At 33.8% G+C, this 18,997-nt stretch overlaps 1 long non-coding RNA gene across 1 annotated transcript; it reads right to left on the bottom strand.

Moving 5' to 3' along the window:
- Window positions 1-806: 806 nt before the first annotated feature.
- LOC111053251 lies at window positions 807-17,583 on the bottom strand. Its single transcript, XR_005573673.1, has 4 exons — window positions 16,880-17,583; window positions 6,017-6,091; window positions 4,370-4,447; window positions 807-1,082 (listed from the first exon to the last, which is right to left on the bottom strand). It is a non-coding gene; the product is annotated as an uncharacterized LOC111053251 (long non-coding RNA).
- Between the last annotated feature and the right edge of the window lie 1,414 nt (window positions 17,584-18,997).

Here is an 18,997-nt window from a genome sequence, read left to right as displayed (position 1 = left end):
TGTCCAACGAACTTGACCTGTAAAAAGGTTCAAAGAATACGTGTTCAACATTTGAAGCTGATTGATCAATTCTCTCTGATGTTATTGTAGAACATACAAACAGATGAACAACGACTTTGGCCTTCAGTAAGTCAAAGGTGAGAACTCGCTAACGCTCGTTCAATAAATCATTGCAATTGTTTATTTATTTTATTACTCAGTGAAACCTGGGCCCTGTTTCATAAAACTTATAAGTCACGTAATACAGGAGGATCACCATTCCAATTACATGCTCAATACAGCTGATAAAATCAGCCGTTCCTGTATTACAGGACATCCAAGTTTTTATGAAACAGGGGCCTGGGGCCTGTTTCATAAAAGTTACAAGTCCTGTAATACAGGAGAATCACCATTCCAATTACATGTTCAATATAGCCGATATAATCAGCTGTTCCTGTATTACAGGACTTCTAAATTTTTATGAAACAGGCCCCTGATTGTATTTCTCAACTTTCAACATTATTTATTATTTGATGTTGAGCATGCTCAACAAGAAAAATGCTTCAAGAAAAATTTCTGTCTCATCATAGAAATATGAGAGATACAAAAAGAGAGATTCAGAGTATAATTAACTTTTAAACTTTCTTTTAGAAAACTCAGAACACATTTTGAAAAATCAAATTTCCAATATATTTTTTAAGCTTTCAAATGTATTTTCATTTCTGTCAAAGTATTGTTTACAAAAATCAGAATATATTACTTTTGTAAATTATAAATTCACACAGGAGGTGCTAGAATGGAATAGGATAATAATAATCAATAACAAATTCGAATAAATTCAAATTAATTTTATTTATCAAAGATATAATATTATTTGCTACAACTGTATTTGCTTACATCGTGATGCCTGTCTTACAGACAGTAGTTTCATAAACTTGAATACTTGGCTAAGATGAAATACTAGCTTAGAATGCATTTCAGTTCTCTCAAACGCGATTCTTATTGTCCTGTTAGTGTCATCCCTCACTCATCCACCATTACCCTCCCATAGCATGGTAACAAAACACCATATCAATTTTATCCACTGTCCTCAGTAACATGATCTGAAAAAATAAATTGATATCAGTACCAGAAATTTAATATAATTTTCTTTTATCTTGGCAGCCACCAACATTTGTGACATTAATTGCATCAAAATTGTATTCCAAGAGCAGTATATCACGACTTATACAAGATGCTAACATTTATTATCATTGAATGCAAAGTGGATGCCGGTGAATGCCAAGAATGGCTTCTCCAAAACTTGAAAGTAGACTATAAAACTTCAATACTAGGGACATCATGACAAATGCTCTATGTTTAATCTACAAACATCATATAATCACTGATGATGATGTCTGTTGCTATGCTATACTTGTTAAATTGAATAACATTTTGTCCAAATGCTCTTTGTGGGTGGAGTTAACTTCATTGTATATAAGAGTACTAAATCTTATTATACTGAAGTTGCCAATCTTTATTATATTAAAGCCACATAGACAAGAAATTAGCAGCCAATACGGCTGATTGTCACGGACAAACAACCTCGAAATCAATTAGGGAACGTACTAAAGGCTATGGGAAAACCTCCAAATCACGAAAATTTTACCTCCTGGCCCCCTAGAGACCCCTAAATTTTTTCGACATTTGAAATCAGCATCGCACAGAAAATTCGATAAAAGCTATTTTGTTCAGCCCCCGGAGATAAGCCTATAGCCATAGTTCAATTTCAACCGAATTCAAATGGGGACCCGGGAAATTGAGTTTTCATCGAAAATTTGAAGTTTTCCCAAATACGAAAAATTCCCAGCCAAAACTATAAGATCGCTGTGAAAACTGAATACCAAATCTGTTGCATACTACACTGGAGGCTACGGGAAAACCTCCAGACCTTCCAAATTTTTCCCCCCGGCACCCCTGTACTCGCCCAAATATTTGGGATACATTTAAATTTGTTTCCCACAAAAAATTTATTTCAAGCTTTTTTGTTCATTCCAAGTTGTTTACTGACCATCAGCTGTGATCTAATTATTGAAGAAGAAGAAGAGGAAGGAGGAAGAGAGGAAGGAGGAGGAGAAGAAGACAATTGTGCGGGCGGAGCCCGCATCCCAGCCGGAGCGCGAAACGCGGAGCCTGCTACCCAACACTTATAGTCACAAAAGACAATTGGGCGGGCGAAGCCTGCCTCCCAGCCGGAGCGCGAAACGCGGAGCCTGCTACCCAACACTTATAGTCACAAAAGACAATTGGGCGGGCGAAGCCTGCTTCCCAGCCGGAGCGCGAAGCGCGGATGCTGCTAACCCACCCTATTGGGGGTGCAGGGGGCGAAGCCCCCTGCCGAGCGCGAGTTTCTAAAGAGTTGCTAAGTGTTCTAAAAGAACACTTCCAACTTCATGAGTGTAAATCTTTTGATCAGACCCTTGTCTGATTCAGCCGCCTTCATTAAACTATTCTACTATGAGATTTGTTGAAGAGTTTTCCTCTCACATAGAGCATTCATTTTATAGTGAGATATAAGACACTACAAATGCCAAAAAATGTTTCTTATCCATTAGATTTTACAGTAATAAAAATCAGGTAGACCTACTTTATAATGCCTGAATACAGGCGAAGTCATAGAGGTCTTTCTTTAAGCTAAGGTAACTTTTCTCCATTCAATACAGATAAGTGGTTATGCACAGTCAAATCCTGGAATGTGACAAAAATTAATTGTTGATGAAAACATCTGGAGGCCACTTTTAATACGTCAGAAATAAACCCTCCTCTACTCAGTTACTCAGGCACTTATTTATACATCAAGTTAATGAACATTCCGTTCTTATAGTCCAGTCAAGAAAAGGCTATAAAGGGGAATGTTTGGAAGACAATTTTTGACCCTGCAGTTCTGTTTAGGGTAGTAAGGAGGTAAACATATCAAAAGTCCCCACCCCTACCACATGTGCTAAGAGGGTGTGGGTGGTTCAAAGGTACCATTTTTTGGTTTCTCGCATATAAATCTAAAACTATGAATCTTACGTACATAATTGTTATTTACAAAATTTAAGCTTACATAATTTCTTACAATATTCATCTCACAACTTTTTCTATACGGTATCTTCTCTAGTTTTCGATATATCCTCTCTTGAAGGTGTAAAATTTTTGAAAAAACATGTTTGCCTCCAATATATTTCAATTTTTGCTCTTATAACTTTTTAAAAATCGATGGGAAAAATTCATGCTGATTATGAGCTTATAACGCATTGAATTGTCTTCAATTTGATGTATAATTTCACACTTATACGCATTTCCCTATAACTGTTGCAGCAGCATTAGTGTTGATTGTGAAATCTCCATTTTTTCAACAATAGACCAATTGACAAAGGAATTTGGAGGGAATGTTTTAGACACAATTTTTGACTTTGCAGCTTTGTTAAGACTAGTTACGAGAAGAACATATCAAAATTCCTAACTCATGTGCTAAAGGGATGAGGGTGGTTTGAAAATTGCATTTTAAGCGTTTTGCTCCCACGCTCATATCTTGAGAACAATGTGTTCAACTGACATAACTAACTATTCAAAAATGAAGCTTAATAAATTCTCTACACTTTTTGTTCGCTGGAATTTTGTAATATTCTAAACAGTTACCAAGATATTCGCTCTTGAAGGTGTGTAATTGTTAAAATGACAGGTTTTTATCAAATGTTTTGCTCTTTCAGGGCTTATAAATCTCGAACAATGCATCATAAAAACTGATGCTTATAGAGCATTGAATTCTCTTTGAAATGATGCTTTATTTCACTATTCCAAGTTTTCCTTTCATTGTTATAGCAGCTTCAATGTAGGGGGTGAAATTTTCATTGCTGAAACAATTGATCGTTTGAAAATCACATTTTTCAACATTTCATTGTTAAAGCAGCTTCAATGTAGGGGGTGAAATTTTCATTGCTGAAACAATTGATCGTTTGAAAATCACATTTGAAGGGGGGTGTCTGTGAAACAATTTTTGACTTTGCAGCTTAATTTGGACCAGTTAGTAGGTGAACATGCCAAAAGTGTGCATCTTTATCCCCTCTGTTGAAGGTGTGGAACCGCTGAGTTAACACTTGTTGCAGCAATGAAAATTTCACTTTTATATGTTTACCTCCTTAAATACCCTAAACAGAACTGCGGGGTAAGAAATTGTCTTCCAAACATTTCCCTCTATACCCTTTTTTGAGCATCCATTGCCTGGACTATTATATTAGCTTTAGTATGCTGCTTGATAGGCCATAAATTAATAGTTAATACTGTTACTATTGACTTGACAGTTAGTAGTAACAGTTGATAATAATTGTAAGAAAAGCATAATAATGTCTCCTCAAATATTACTTACAATTGATATGATGGGCAAATGCTTTCCTCAAAACCACAAATATTGAATAAGAAGATAGTCACATCATACAAGGTAGACCTGAAAAAACATTTTAATTTGCATTTTAATTCAGGTTTCCGAAAATTCAACACTCTTGTGAAAAATCATAACTTATTACTCTTGAAAGTTTTAAATTTTTGGAGAGATGAATTTAGAAGATTTCCTTCTCTCTTTGAAATTCAATGGATGGGACAGGAATAATTTTATCTGTCCGCCAGTTATATTGGACGGGAATTGCAGGAAACTGAAAAATTAGGTGAACCAAAACTTATGATTTCTTGATCATCCTCAATGGATCACAAGGTGAAACACTGATCAAATGAATGTAACCTATAATTGGTATAGAGAAACAAGTTTTAGACTATCTGGAAATATTTCTCAGATCTTATATTATGTTATTTTATCATAGATTGGATTATTTCAAACAGTTGAGGCTGTAAAGGATAGAATCCAGTATTAGAATTAAAACAACAAATCTGTGCGGTGGGGGGGCATGACCCTCTTGTTCCAGAAAAAAATTAGTTTGTTACTCATAAACATAATGAGTTAATGGAGTTAAAACACGAGGAGAAAAATTAATGTTCTTGCAGCTTACTGAAAAATGGTAGGAATCATTTTCTCTAGCTCACTCATTGATTTCCAGAATTAACTAAAATCTCAGTAATCACATTTTTATAAATGAATCGCTAACCGCAGAAAGGAAACATGTCCAACTGATAGCATTGTAATGGCGAGGCCACGTTTTGAATAAATCATTTAGGCCTACTGCAGGGTTAGGTTTTATCAAGTGTTTTGTCTCTTCTGTAAAATTATGAAAACTGGACATGGTGCCTTTCTGCGGTTAGCGATTCAGATAGGTTCACAAATATTATTTAATGGATTATATTATTAAAAAAATTATATTCAAATTATGAATGATTCATTATAAGATGATAATGTATTAATTATTGTATGAATCAATGATTTTTTTTGAAACATTAATTTCTTTTGATAGAGTCCTGTTGAAAATATAAAACTTTCTGAGCTCACGGAGGTCCATGCCTCTATGCCCCCCCCTGGAGCCGCCACTGCCTCTAGGCAAACATTTATACAACAAGTTAATTAACATTTCGTTCTTATTAGTTTCAGTATTATGCTGCTCGATAGGCCGGCCATTAAGGCTAGGGCCACACGAGCGCACAAAGTGCATCCGTTGCAACTTACTTTTTGATATCCGTTGTGGAAATACTTAGAAGTGAATTGGTGACAACACACGAGGTACGTGCGTACCAAGTAACGGAAGTCGTAACGGACGGTGATTTTTGAACTGCGTAGAAATGCTACAATGCATGTCGAGACATGCAAAAGTTATTACTTCGTCAGGTTCAATTGCGTAAAGCCAACTGACGTTGACGCACCACACTCAACGCTCGTGTGGTGTCATTGGCGACGGCCGCAAAAAGTAAGTTGCAACGGACGCACTATGTGCGCTCGTGTGGCCCTAGCCTAATAGTTAATAGTAATTGTTACTAATTACTATTGATAACTATAACTAACTCACAGTTAATAGTAACAGTTGATAATTAATTGTAAGAAAAGCATAATAAAGTCTCCTCAGATATTACTTACGTTTGACATGATTGGCAAATGCTTTCCTCAAAACCAGAAATATTGAATAAGATAGTCACATCATACAAGGTGGACCTGAAAAAAAACATTTTAATTTTCAGCTTCTATACAATTCTAAAATTTCTTGAGCTGTGTCTCACCACTGTTTCAATAGGCCTTACATTACAATAATGACACAGACACACAAAATCTTTAAACTCAATTATTTAATTCTATGTAGCCTATGCCAGATACATCTTGTATGTATCCTTAAAATAAGATTGACCATGATATAATATACAATTAAAGAATAATAATTAAATTTAGATAACACAAAGTAACTCATTAACCAAAGCAATTTTTCAAACCATTCTAAACTGTATAATTATGTAACTGATATATTATTTATTACTTCTTAAAATCCAACTTTGTAAATGGAAGTTAAAATTTTCATGTTTTTAATGTATATGACTATTGTCAATGCTAACTGTTGTTTAGCCTGAGACAAATAATAAAATTGATTGAATTCTCCACCACAATCAGAAAATTTATTTTAGTAGTTTGAAAATAAAGAACAGTAATAAATCCCTGCATTGATGGTGCAAAGAGATATTTTTATCAGCAAAATTTATAAAAGCCATTGGCTATAATATGAACAGTAGGATCCCTGAAGGTGGGCTAGGCAACAATAGTTGACAAACAAAAATCTAAAAAAGTGAGGTCCACGTTGTAATAGCAGTGTTTGATTAGCAATGGCGTTGCTATTAGATCATTGCTTATTATTCGAAAAAGCAGATAGCACTACGGCCGCTATTCCATTCTAGCTCCGCAATGTTGCCAGATGATTTTTCAACAATGTGGAAGTATAATTAATAAACAAGATATTTAATCTCAATCATTAAAATTTATAAATTACCGAATTGAAATAATCATTAAAAACTATATTTTATTGACGAATAAAATATAATTTATTATTTGAAACAAGAATGAACAGTTGATATACCATTACCAGTATTAGGCTAAATATCGACTATAGAATCAGTTGCAAGGCTGAAAATCGGCAATGCTGTTACGCTATCTTTCTTTAATATACCTCACTATAGGCCTATAGGGTAGTCGGAGAGGTCTGTGTAAGCCAATACTACTCAGCCTGTACTGCATAGCATATCAGAAATAGGCCTATAGCAATAATCTGACTATCAAACAGACTTATTAATGGAAACCTATTTTCAACTTTAAATTTTAATAAAGGATCATAGGGACTGCCTAAAACCTTGACCAGCATAAAAAGTGATTGACCGGGTATTTCTAATTGTCCGATTTGTTTCAAATTTGGCATACAGGATGATATACACATGTCAAACATACTGTTGCAGTTTCATCAAAATATAATGATGTTTAGGGGTGGTTAGGGGTAAAAAACCCTATTGACCAGCATAAAAAGTGATTGACCAGCGTAAAAAGTGATTGACCGGTATTTCTAATTGTCCGATTCGTTTCAAATTTGGCATACAGGATGATATACACATATTTAACATACTGTTGAAGTTTCATCAGAATATAATGATGTTTGGGGGTGGTTAGGGGTAAAAAACCCTATTGACCAGCATAAAAAGTGATTGACCAGCATAAAAAGTGATTGACCGGGTATTTCTAATTGTCCAATTTGTTTCAAATTTGGCATACAGGATGATATACACATGTCAAACATACTGTTGAAGTTTCATCAGAATATAATGATGTTTAGGGGTGGTTAGGGGTAAAAACCCTATTGACTAGCATAAAAAGTGATTGATTGGGTATTTCTAATTGTCCGATTCGTTTCAAATTTGGCATACAGGATGATATTCACATATTCAATATACTGTTGAAGTTCCATCAAAATATAATGATGTTTAGGGATGGTTAGGGGTAAAAAAACCCTATTGACCAGCATAAAAAGTGATTGACCGGGTATTTCTAATTGTCAGATTTGTTTCAAATTTGGCATACAGGATGATATACACATGTCAAACATACTGTTGAAGTTTCATCAAAATATAATGATGTTTGGGGTGGTTAGGGGTAAAAAACCCTATTGACCAGCATAAAAAGTGATTGACCGGGTATTTCTAATTGTCCGATTCCTTTCAAATTTGGCATACAGGATGATATACACATATCAAACATACTGTAAAAGTTTCATCAAAATATAATGATGTTTAGGGGTGGTAGGGGTAAAAAACCCTATTGACCAGCATAAAAAATGATTGACCAGTGTAAAAAGTGATTGATTGGGTATTTCTAATTGTCCGATTCGTTTCAAATTTGGCATACAGGATGATATTCACATATTCAATATACTGTTGAAGTTCCATCAAAATATAATGATGTTTAGGGATGGTTAGGGGTAAAAAACCCTATTGACCAGCATAAAAAGTGATTGACCGGGTATTTCTAATTGTCCGATTTGTTTCAAATTTGGCATACATGATGATATACACATGTCAAACATACTGTTGAAGTTTCATCAAAATATAATGATGTTTGGGGTGGTTAGAGGTAAAAAACCCCATTGACCAGCATAAAAAGTGATTGACCGGGTATTTCTAATTGTCCGATTCATTTCAAATTTGGCATACAGGATGATATACACATGTCAAACATACTGTTGAAGTTTCATCAAAATATAATGATGTTTAGGGGTGGTTAGTGGTGAAAAACCCTATTGACCAGCATAAAAAGTGATTGACCGGGTATTGATAATTGTCCGATTCGTTTCAAATTTGGCATGCAGTGAGATATACACATATTTAACATACTGTTGAAGTTTCATCAAAATATAATGATGTTTAGGGATGGTTAGGGGTAAAAAACCCTATTGACCAGCATAAAAAGTGATTGACCGGGTATTTCTAATTGTCCGATTTGTTTCAAATTTGGCATACATGATGATATACACATGTCAAACATACTGTTGAAGTTTCATCAAAATATAATGATGTTTGGGGTGGTTAGAGGTAAAAAACCCCATTGACCAGCATAAAAAGTGATTGACCGGGTATTTCTAATTGTCCGATTCATTTCAAATTTGGCATACAGGATGATATACACATGTCAAACATACTGTTGAAGTTTCATCAAAATATAATGATGTTTAGGGGTGGTTAGTGGTGAAAAACCCTATTGACCAGCATAAAAAGTGATTGACCGGGTATTGATAATTGTCCGATTCGTTTCAAATTTGGCATGCAGTGAGATATACACATATTTAACATACTGTTGAAGTTTCATCAAAATATAATGATGTTTAGGGATGGTTAGGGGTGAAAAACCCTATTGACCAGCATAAAAAGTGATTGACCGGGTATTTCTAATTGTCCGATTTGTTTCAAATTTGGCATACAGGATAATATACACATATTAAACATTCTGTTAAAGTTTCATCAAAATATAATGATGTTTAGGGGTGGTAGGGGTAAAAAACCCCATTGAATAATTTGAAATGAATCGGACAATTAGAAATACCCTGTCAATTACTTTTTATGCTGGTCAATAGGGTTTTTTACCACCACCACCCCTAAACATCATTATATTTCGATGAAACTTCAACAGTATGTTCAATATGTGTATATCATCCTGTATGCCAAATTTGAAACGAATTGGACGATAAGAAACTTTTTATGCTGGTCAATATGGTTTTTTACCCCTAACCACCCCTAAACATCATTATATTTTGATGAAACTCCAACAGTATGTTTGATATGTGTAAATCATCCTGTATGCCAAATTTGAAACGAATCGGACAATATTATAAATACCTGGTCAATCACTTTTTATGCTGGTCAATGGGGTTTTTTACCCCTAACCACCCCAATCATTATATTTTGATGAAACTTTGACAGTATGTTTAATATGTGTATATCATCCTGTATGCCAAATTTGAAATGAATAAGAAAATTAGAAATACCCGGTCAATCACTTTTTATGCTGTCAATAGGGTTTTTTATCCCTAACCACCCCTAAACATCATTATATTTCGATGAAATTCAAACAGTATGTTTGATATGTGTATATCATCCTGTATGCCAAATTTGAAACGAATCGGACAATTAGAAATACCCGGTCAATCACTTTTTACGCTGGTCAATCACTTTTTATGCTGGTCAATAGGGTTTTTTACCCCAAACCACCCCTAAACATCATTTTATATTGATGAAACTTCAACAGTATGTTTAATATGTGTATATCATCCTGTATGCCAAATTTGAAACGAATCGGACAATTAGAAATACCCTGTCAATCACTTTTTATGCTGGTCAATAGGGTTTTTTACCCCTACCACCCCTAAACATAATTATATTTTGATGAAACCCTAACAGTATGTTCAATATGTGTAATTTATCCTGTATGACAAATTTGAAACGAATCGGACAAATAGAAATACCCAGTCAATCACTTTTTATGCTGTCAATTTGGTTTTTCACCCCTACCATCCCTAAACATCATTATATTTCGATGAAACTTCAACAGTATGTTCAATATGTGTATATCATCCTGTATGCCAAATTTGAAACGAATTGGACGATAAGAAATACCCGGTCAATCACTTTTTATGCTGGTCAATAGGGTTTTTTACCCCTAACCACCCCTAAACATCATTATATTTTGATGAAACTCCAACAGTATGTTTGATATGTGTATATCATCCTGTATGCCAAATTTGAAACAAATCGGACAATATTATAAATACCTGGTCAATCACTTTTAATGCTGGTCAATGGGGCTTTTTACCCCTAACCACCCCTAAACATCATTATATTTCGATGAAACTCAAACAGTATGTTTGATATGTGTATATCATCCTGTATGCCAAATTTGAAACGAATCGGACAATTAGAAATACCCTGTCAATCACTTTTTATGCTGGTCAATAGGGTTTTTTACCCCTACCACCCGTAAACATCATTATATTTTGATGTAACTTTGACAGTATGTTTAATATGTGTATATCATCCTGTATTCCAAATTTGAAATGAATCGGAAAATTAGAAATACCCGGTCAATCACTTATTATGCTGTCAATAGGGTTTTTTTACCCCTAACCACCCCTAAACATCATTATATTTCGATGAAACTCAAACAGTATGTTTGATATGTGTATATCATCCTGTATGCCAAGTTTGAAACGAATCGGACAATTAGAAATACCTGGTCATTCACTTTTTATGCTGGTCAATAGGGTTTTTTACCCCTAACCACCCCTAAACATCATTATATTTTAAAGAAACTTCAACAGTATGTTCATTATGTGTATATCATCCTGTATTCCGAATTTGAAACAAATCGGACAATTGGAAATACCCGATCAATCACTTTTTATGCTGGTCAATAGGGTTTTTCACCCCTACCATCCCTAAACATCATTATATTTCGATGGAACTTCAACAGTATGTTCAATATGTGTATATCATCCTGTATACCAAATTCGAAACGAATTGGACGATAAGAAATACCCGGTCAATCACTTTTTATGCTGGTCAATAGGGTTTTTTACCCCTAACCACCCCTAAACATCATTATATTTTGATGAAACTCCAACAGTATGTTTGATATGTGTATATCATCCTGTATGCCAAATTTGAAACAAATCGGACAATATTATAAATACCTGGTCAATCACTTTTAATGCTGGTCAATAGGGTTTTTTACCCCTAACCACCCCTAAACATCATTGTATTTTGATGAAACTTCAACAGTATGTTCAATATGTGTATATCATCCTGTATGCCAAATTTGAAACGAATTTGACGATAAGAAATACCCGGTCAATCACTTTTTATGCTGGTCAATAGGGTTTTTTACCCCTAACCACCCCTAAACATCATTATATTTTGATGAAACTTTTACAGTATGTTCAATATGTGTATATCATCCTGTATGCCAAATTTGAAACGAATCGGACAATATTATAAATACCTGGTCAATTACTTTTTATGCTGGTCAATGGGGTTTTTTACCCCTAACCACCCCAAAACATCATTATATTTTGATGAAACTTTGACAGTATGTTTAAAATGTGTATATCATCCTGTATGCCAAATTTGAAATGAATAAGAAAATTAGAAATACCCGGTCAATCACTTATTATGCTGTCAATAGGGTTTTTTACCCCTAACCACCCCTAAACATCATTATATTTTGATGAAACTTCAACAGTATGTTCAATATGTGTATATCATCCTGTATGCCGAATTTGAAACGAATCTGACAATTAGAAATACCCGGTCAATCACTTTTTACGCTGGTCAATCACTTTTTATGCTGGTCAATAGGGTTTTTACCCCAAACCACCCCTAAACATCATTTTATATTGATGAAACTTCAACAGTATGTTCAATATGTGTATATCATCCTGTATGCCAAATTTGAAACGAATTGGACGTTAAGAAATACCCGGTCAATCACTTCTTATGCTGGTCAATAGGGTTTTTTACCCCTAACCACCCCTAAACATCATTATATTTCAATGAAACTCAAACAGTATGTTCGATATGTGTATATCATCCTGTATGCCAAATTTGAAACGAATCGGACAATTAGAAATACCTGGTCATTCACTTTTTATGCTGGTCAATAGGGTTTTTTACCCCTAACCACCCCTAAACATCATTATATTTTGATGAAACTTCAACAGTATGTTCAATATGTGTATATCATCCTGTATGCAGAATTTGAAACAAATCGGACAATTGGAAATACCCGATCAATCACTTTTTATGCTGGTCAATAGGGTTTTTCACCCCTACCATCCCTAAACATCATTATATTTCGATGAAACTCCAACAGTATGTTTGATATGTGTAAATCATCCTGTATGCCAAATTTGAAACGAATCGGACAATATTATAAATACCTGGTCAATCACTTTTTATGCTGGTCAATGGGGTTTTTTACCCCTAACCACCCCAATCATTATATTTCGATGAAACTTTGACAGTATGTTTAATATGTGTATATCATCCTGTATGCCAAATTTGAAATGAATAAGAAAATTAGAAATACCCGGTCAATCACTTATTATGCTGTCAATAGGGTTTTTTATCCCTAACCACCCCTAAACATCATTATATTTCGATGAAATTCAAACAGTATGTTTGATATGTGTATATCATCCTGTATGCCAAATTTGAAACGAATCGGACAATTAGAAATACCCGGTCAATCACTTTTTACGCTGGTCAATCACTTTTTATGCTGGTCAATAGGGTTTTTTACCCCAAACCACCCCTAAACATCATTTTATATTGATGAAACTTCAACAGTATGTTTAATATGTGTATATCATCCTGTATGCCAAATTTGAAACGAATCGGACAATTAGAAATACCCTGTCAATCACTTTTTATGCTGGTCAATAGGGTTTTTTACCCCTACCACCCCTAAACATAATTATATTTTGATGAAACCCTAACAGTATGTTCAATATGTGTAATTTATCCTGTATGACAAATTTGAAACGAATCGGACAAATAGAAATACCCAATCAATCACTTTTTATGCTGTCAATAGGGTTTTTTACCCCTACCATCCCTAAACATCATTATATTTCGATGAAACTTCAACAGTATGTTCATATGTGTATATCATCCTGTATGCCAAATTTGAAACGAATTGGACGATAAGAAATACCCGGTCAATCACTTTTTATGCTGGTCAATAGGGTTTTTTACCCCTAACCACCCCTAAACATCATTATATTTTGATGAAACTCCAACAGTATGTTTGATATGTGTATATCATCCTGTATGCCAAATTTGAAACAAATCGGACAATATTATAAATACCTGGTCAATCACTTTTAATGCTGGTCAATGGGGTTTTTTACCCCTAACCACCCCAAAACATCATTATATTTTGATGAAACTTTGACAGTATGTTTAATATGTGTATATCATCCTGTATGCCAAATTTGAAATGAATCGGAAAATTAGAAATACCCGGTCAATCACTTATTATGCTGTCAATAGGGTTTTTTACCCCTAACCACCCCTAAACATCATTATATTTCGATGAAACTCAAACAGTATGTTTGATATGTGTATATCATCCTGTATGCCAAATTTGAAACGAATCGGACAATTAGAAATACCTGGTCAATCACTTTTTATGCTGGTCAATAGGGTTTTTTACCCCTAACCACCCCTAAACATCATTATATTTTGATGAAACTTCAACAGTATGTTCAATATGTGTATCATCCTGTATGCCAAATTTGAAACAAATCGGACAATTGGAAATACCCGATCAATCACTTTTTATGCTGGTCAATAGGGTTTTTTACCCCTAACCACCCCTAAACATCATTATATTTTGATGAAACTTCAACAGTATGTTTAATATGTGTATATCATCCTGTATGCCAAATTTGAAACGAATCGGACAATTAGAAATACCCAGTCAATCACTTTTTACGCTGGTCAATCACTTTTTATGCTGGTCAATAGGGTTTTTTACCCCAAACCACCCCTAAACATCATTTTATATTGATGAAACTTCAACAGTATGTTTAATATGTGTATATCATCCTGTATGCCAAATTTGAACGAATCGGACAATTAGAAATACCCAGTCAATCACTTTTTATGCTGTCAATTTGGTTTTTCACCCCTACCATCCCAAAACATCATTATATTTTGATGAAACTTTGACAGTATGTTTAATATGTGTATATCATCCTGTATGCCAAATTTGAAATGAATCGGAAAATTAGAAATACCCGGTCAATCACTTATTATGCTGTCAATAGGGTTTTTTACCCCTAACCACCCCTAAACATCATTATATTTCGATGAAACTCAAACAGTATGTTTGATATGTGTATATCATCCTGTATGCCAAATTTGAAACGAATCGGACAATTAGAAATACCTGGTCATTCACTTTTTATGCTGGTCAATAGGGTTTTTTAACCCTAACCACCCCTAAACATCATTATATTTTGATGAAACTTCAACAGTATGTTCAATATGTGTATATCATCCTGTATGCCGAATTTGAAACAAATCGGACAATTGGAAATACCCAATCAATCACTTTTTATGGTGGTCAATAGGGTTTTTACCCCATCAACCCCTAAACATCATTATATTCTGATGGAATTTCAACAGTATGTTAAATATGTGTATATCATCCTGTATGCCAAATTTGAAACGAATCGGACAATTAGCAATACCCAGTCAATCACTTTTTACGCTGGTCAATCACTTTTTATGCTGGTCAATAGGGTTTTTACCCCAAACCACCCCTAAACATCATTTTATATTGATGAAACTTCAACAGTATGTTTAATATGTGTATATCATCCTGTATGCCAAATTTGAAACGAATCGGACAATTAGAAATACCCAGTCAATCACTTTTTATGCTGTCAATTTGGTTTTTCACCCCTACCATCCCTAAACATCATTATATTTCGATGAAACTTTAACAGTATGTTCAATATGTGTATATCATCCTGTATGCCAAATTTGAAACGAATCGGACAATTAGAAATACCCAGTCAATCACTTTTTACGCTGGTCAAACACTTTTTATGCTGGTCAATAGGGTTTTTTACCCCTACCACCCCTAAACATCATTATATTCTGATGAAACTCTAACAGTAAGTTTAATATGTGTATATCATCCTGTATGCCAAATTTGAAACGAATCGGACAATTAGAATTACCTGGCCAATCACTTTTTATGCTTGTCAATGGGGTTTTTTACCCCTAACCACCCCAAAACATCATTATATTTTGATGAAACTTTGACAGTATGTTTAATATGTGTATATCATCCCGTATGCCAAATTTGAAATGAATTGGAAAATTAGAAATACCCGGTCAATCACTTTTTATGCTGTCAATAGGGTTTTTTACCCCTAACCACCCCTAAACATCATTATATTTCGATGAAACTTCAACAGTATGTTTGATATGTGTAAATCATCCTGTATCTCAAATTTGAAACGAATCGGACAATTAGAAATACCTGGTCAATCACTTTTTATGCTGGTCAATGGGGTTTTTTACCCCTAACCACCCCAAAACATCATTATATTTTGGTGAAACTTTGACAGTATGTTTAATATGTGTATATCATCCTGTATGCCAAATTTGAAATGAATCGGAAAATTAGAAATACCCGGTCAATCACTTTTTATGCTGTCAATAGGGTTTTTCACCCCTAACCACCCCTAAACATCATTATATAATTTGATGAAACTTCAACAGTATGTTTGACATGTGTATATCATCCTGTATGCCAAATTTGAAACGAATCGGACAATTAGAAATACCCGGTCAATCACTTTTTATGCTGGTCAATAGGGTTTTTTACCCCTAAACATCATCTTATTCTGATGAAACTTCAACAGTATGTTAAATAGGTGTATATCATCCTGTATGCCAAATTTGAAACAAATCGGACAATTAGAAATACCCGGTCAATCACTTTTTATACTGGTCAAGGTTTTAGACTTACCCAGGATCATATTATAATAACAAAATTTAGGTCTACTCAAAATATGTTGCCAAGATATTGTGAAATAAGGCCGTAGGCTAATGCAAACGACCTACTGTACTTATTCGTTTGTAAAAGAGTACTGTAGTCATCAGTGTACATATGTCTATATCATCATTTGACAATTACTTGAGAAATAGCCTAACATAATTCATGTCTAATTTTGGTATATGTGATTAATTACGGCACAATTGTATCTCAGCTATTTTTGAAGATATCGACTCAATTTTTTTTTAATGGAAGAGAAAGAAAAAATAGGTGTCGCTAGCCTAATTTCAACTCAAAAAAAACGATTCTAAATAATATTAATGCCACTTCAAAAATCTCAGATGAACTAACCTTATTTTCAGTAGACGATGCCTGTAGTCTTGAATTAATTAATATTTATGCACTCGCAAATAATATAGCATATGCTATGATTATGCTTTATGCAATATTAAAGGGTTATACCAAATGAAAATTCATTTTTATTTGTTTTCTTCATAAATTTTAATGTTTCAAAAGGCCGGACGGGTAACGGCTTGATGACTCGACTCAACAGACAACATATTGACTATCATGCTTCGATACTTCAATATGGTATCGATATTCCTAGTCAATCGACAATAATATTATTATTCTAGATTATACCACAGAGAAGAGGACAGAGAACTCATCTAATGTTGCGCTTAATGGGTGACCAGCAGTGTTGAGTGGGTGCGGAGGGGGGTAAAATGGGTGACTAACAGCATGGAATAAGCATATTTAAGTAGTGTTTCTTTCCTCTGTGCTAACAGATAGTTCTTCAACTCGCTATGAGAGATCAGTACCATCGACAGGCCTTCCCCGCTAATTCAGAAATCCCCCTCCAACAGTTGTAGTACTCTGTCACCTCCACCCTTGCTCCGCTATTGTCATTCCACATCCACATTCAACAAAATAAAAACAAGTCACAATTGGCAATTATCCAATATTACTAGTAGATGATCGGCTTGCTCTGCTCTGCTCTGCTGTCTTTTCAATTTTATGAAGCGCATACACGCACACATGCACACACCATACAGTGAATCACACACTAGTACAGTAACTTCTCATAGAGGAGAAGGAAATATATTTTCTGTGTGATACTACAGTACTCCATAATTTCCCTCAGTATTATCTCATGCTGCTGATATCAACATAAAAGCTGTTGTTCCTTTTCCAATATATTCATAATAAGTTTGGATCATTTTATTTCTATGAATGCATAAATAAATAAATAATGAGTCAATTCTATTACACATTGGCAAATAATATATAATGAGATCCTTCCAGATTAATTTTTATCATGATTAAATTGAGGCTCCATCAATTATTGTTATACTTTTTTCAATTCAAAGTGAACTTCAAATCAAATAATTTATTATTAAATCACCATACCATCTATTCATATGATTAGTCCATTAATAAAATTAAAGTCAAATAAATTATTCTTTATATCTTCTGGATTAATTGTAACTTACTGGAAACTGGGTATACAGAAAAATATTAAATGCTTTTTCTATTTGACTACTTGCTAGACAGCCATATTTATTTCTGAGTACAAAATTCATAAACTCAAATGATGAATAAACGAAGAAAACGAAACCTCCATAATTTTTTCCTTTCAATAATATATTTTATAGAAAAGAAATATAAAGTAATAAATTTGTTGACAGTGTGTGACATAATATATCCCAGAATGACAATTCAATTTAATTCAATGGAATTGATGAATGCAAATTATATAAAAATCTGCATAATAATAATTACACATTCTATGAAACTTATTTAGTAATAGGCTATATCAAATAATAAATAGTCTATTATTTTTGCAATTACTATAACCCACTATTGCTATCATATGAAAAATTACTAATAACACTGATACTATTCTAGCATATTATTGATAATATACGGTTAAAAGAATTTATCTTTTTTCTATCTGTATGAACTTGTGACCCCTGTGGTTCAGAGAACTCGCTCAAGAACTGTTTTGCATTTTAATCTTTGAAACCCTCAACTTTTGATTATACGGAGTTTATGAAATTACTAAAGCTGCTAAATATTTTCTCTTACTAAATTTTGACAGCAGTTTCCATTGGGAAGTTTATTTGAAATGAAAAATTACTCTAAAAATATTACTCTGTCGCTTCAAACGTCTTGACACTCAAAGATTTTTTTAAATGTTTGATACATGATTTCGATACATAGTTCCAAGAGAAAATAAAGCCAAAACCGCAAATTGATAATTATATCAACCCATATCATTTTGTTGATACAAATTTTTAAAGTATAATGAACCAGCTAAAATCATATTATGTCAGTGTGTGTATTGCTCCCAATCAACGTTGTAGACAGTCTACTACTTGCTCCCAAATAACCTCAGATGATGTTATAATGAATGAATGGAAAACTGTAGTAATTGCATGCAAAGATTCTTCAGATGACCAATGATAG

Source organism: Nilaparvata lugens, unplaced genomic scaffold (assembly GCF_014356525.2).
Source record: "Nilaparvata lugens isolate BPH unplaced genomic scaffold, ASM1435652v1 scaffold3319, whole genome shotgun sequence".
NCBI classification, from domain to species: domain Eukaryota; kingdom Metazoa; phylum Arthropoda; class Insecta; order Hemiptera; family Delphacidae; genus Nilaparvata; species Nilaparvata lugens.
This window is presented reverse-complemented; position numbering and strand designations above follow the sequence as displayed.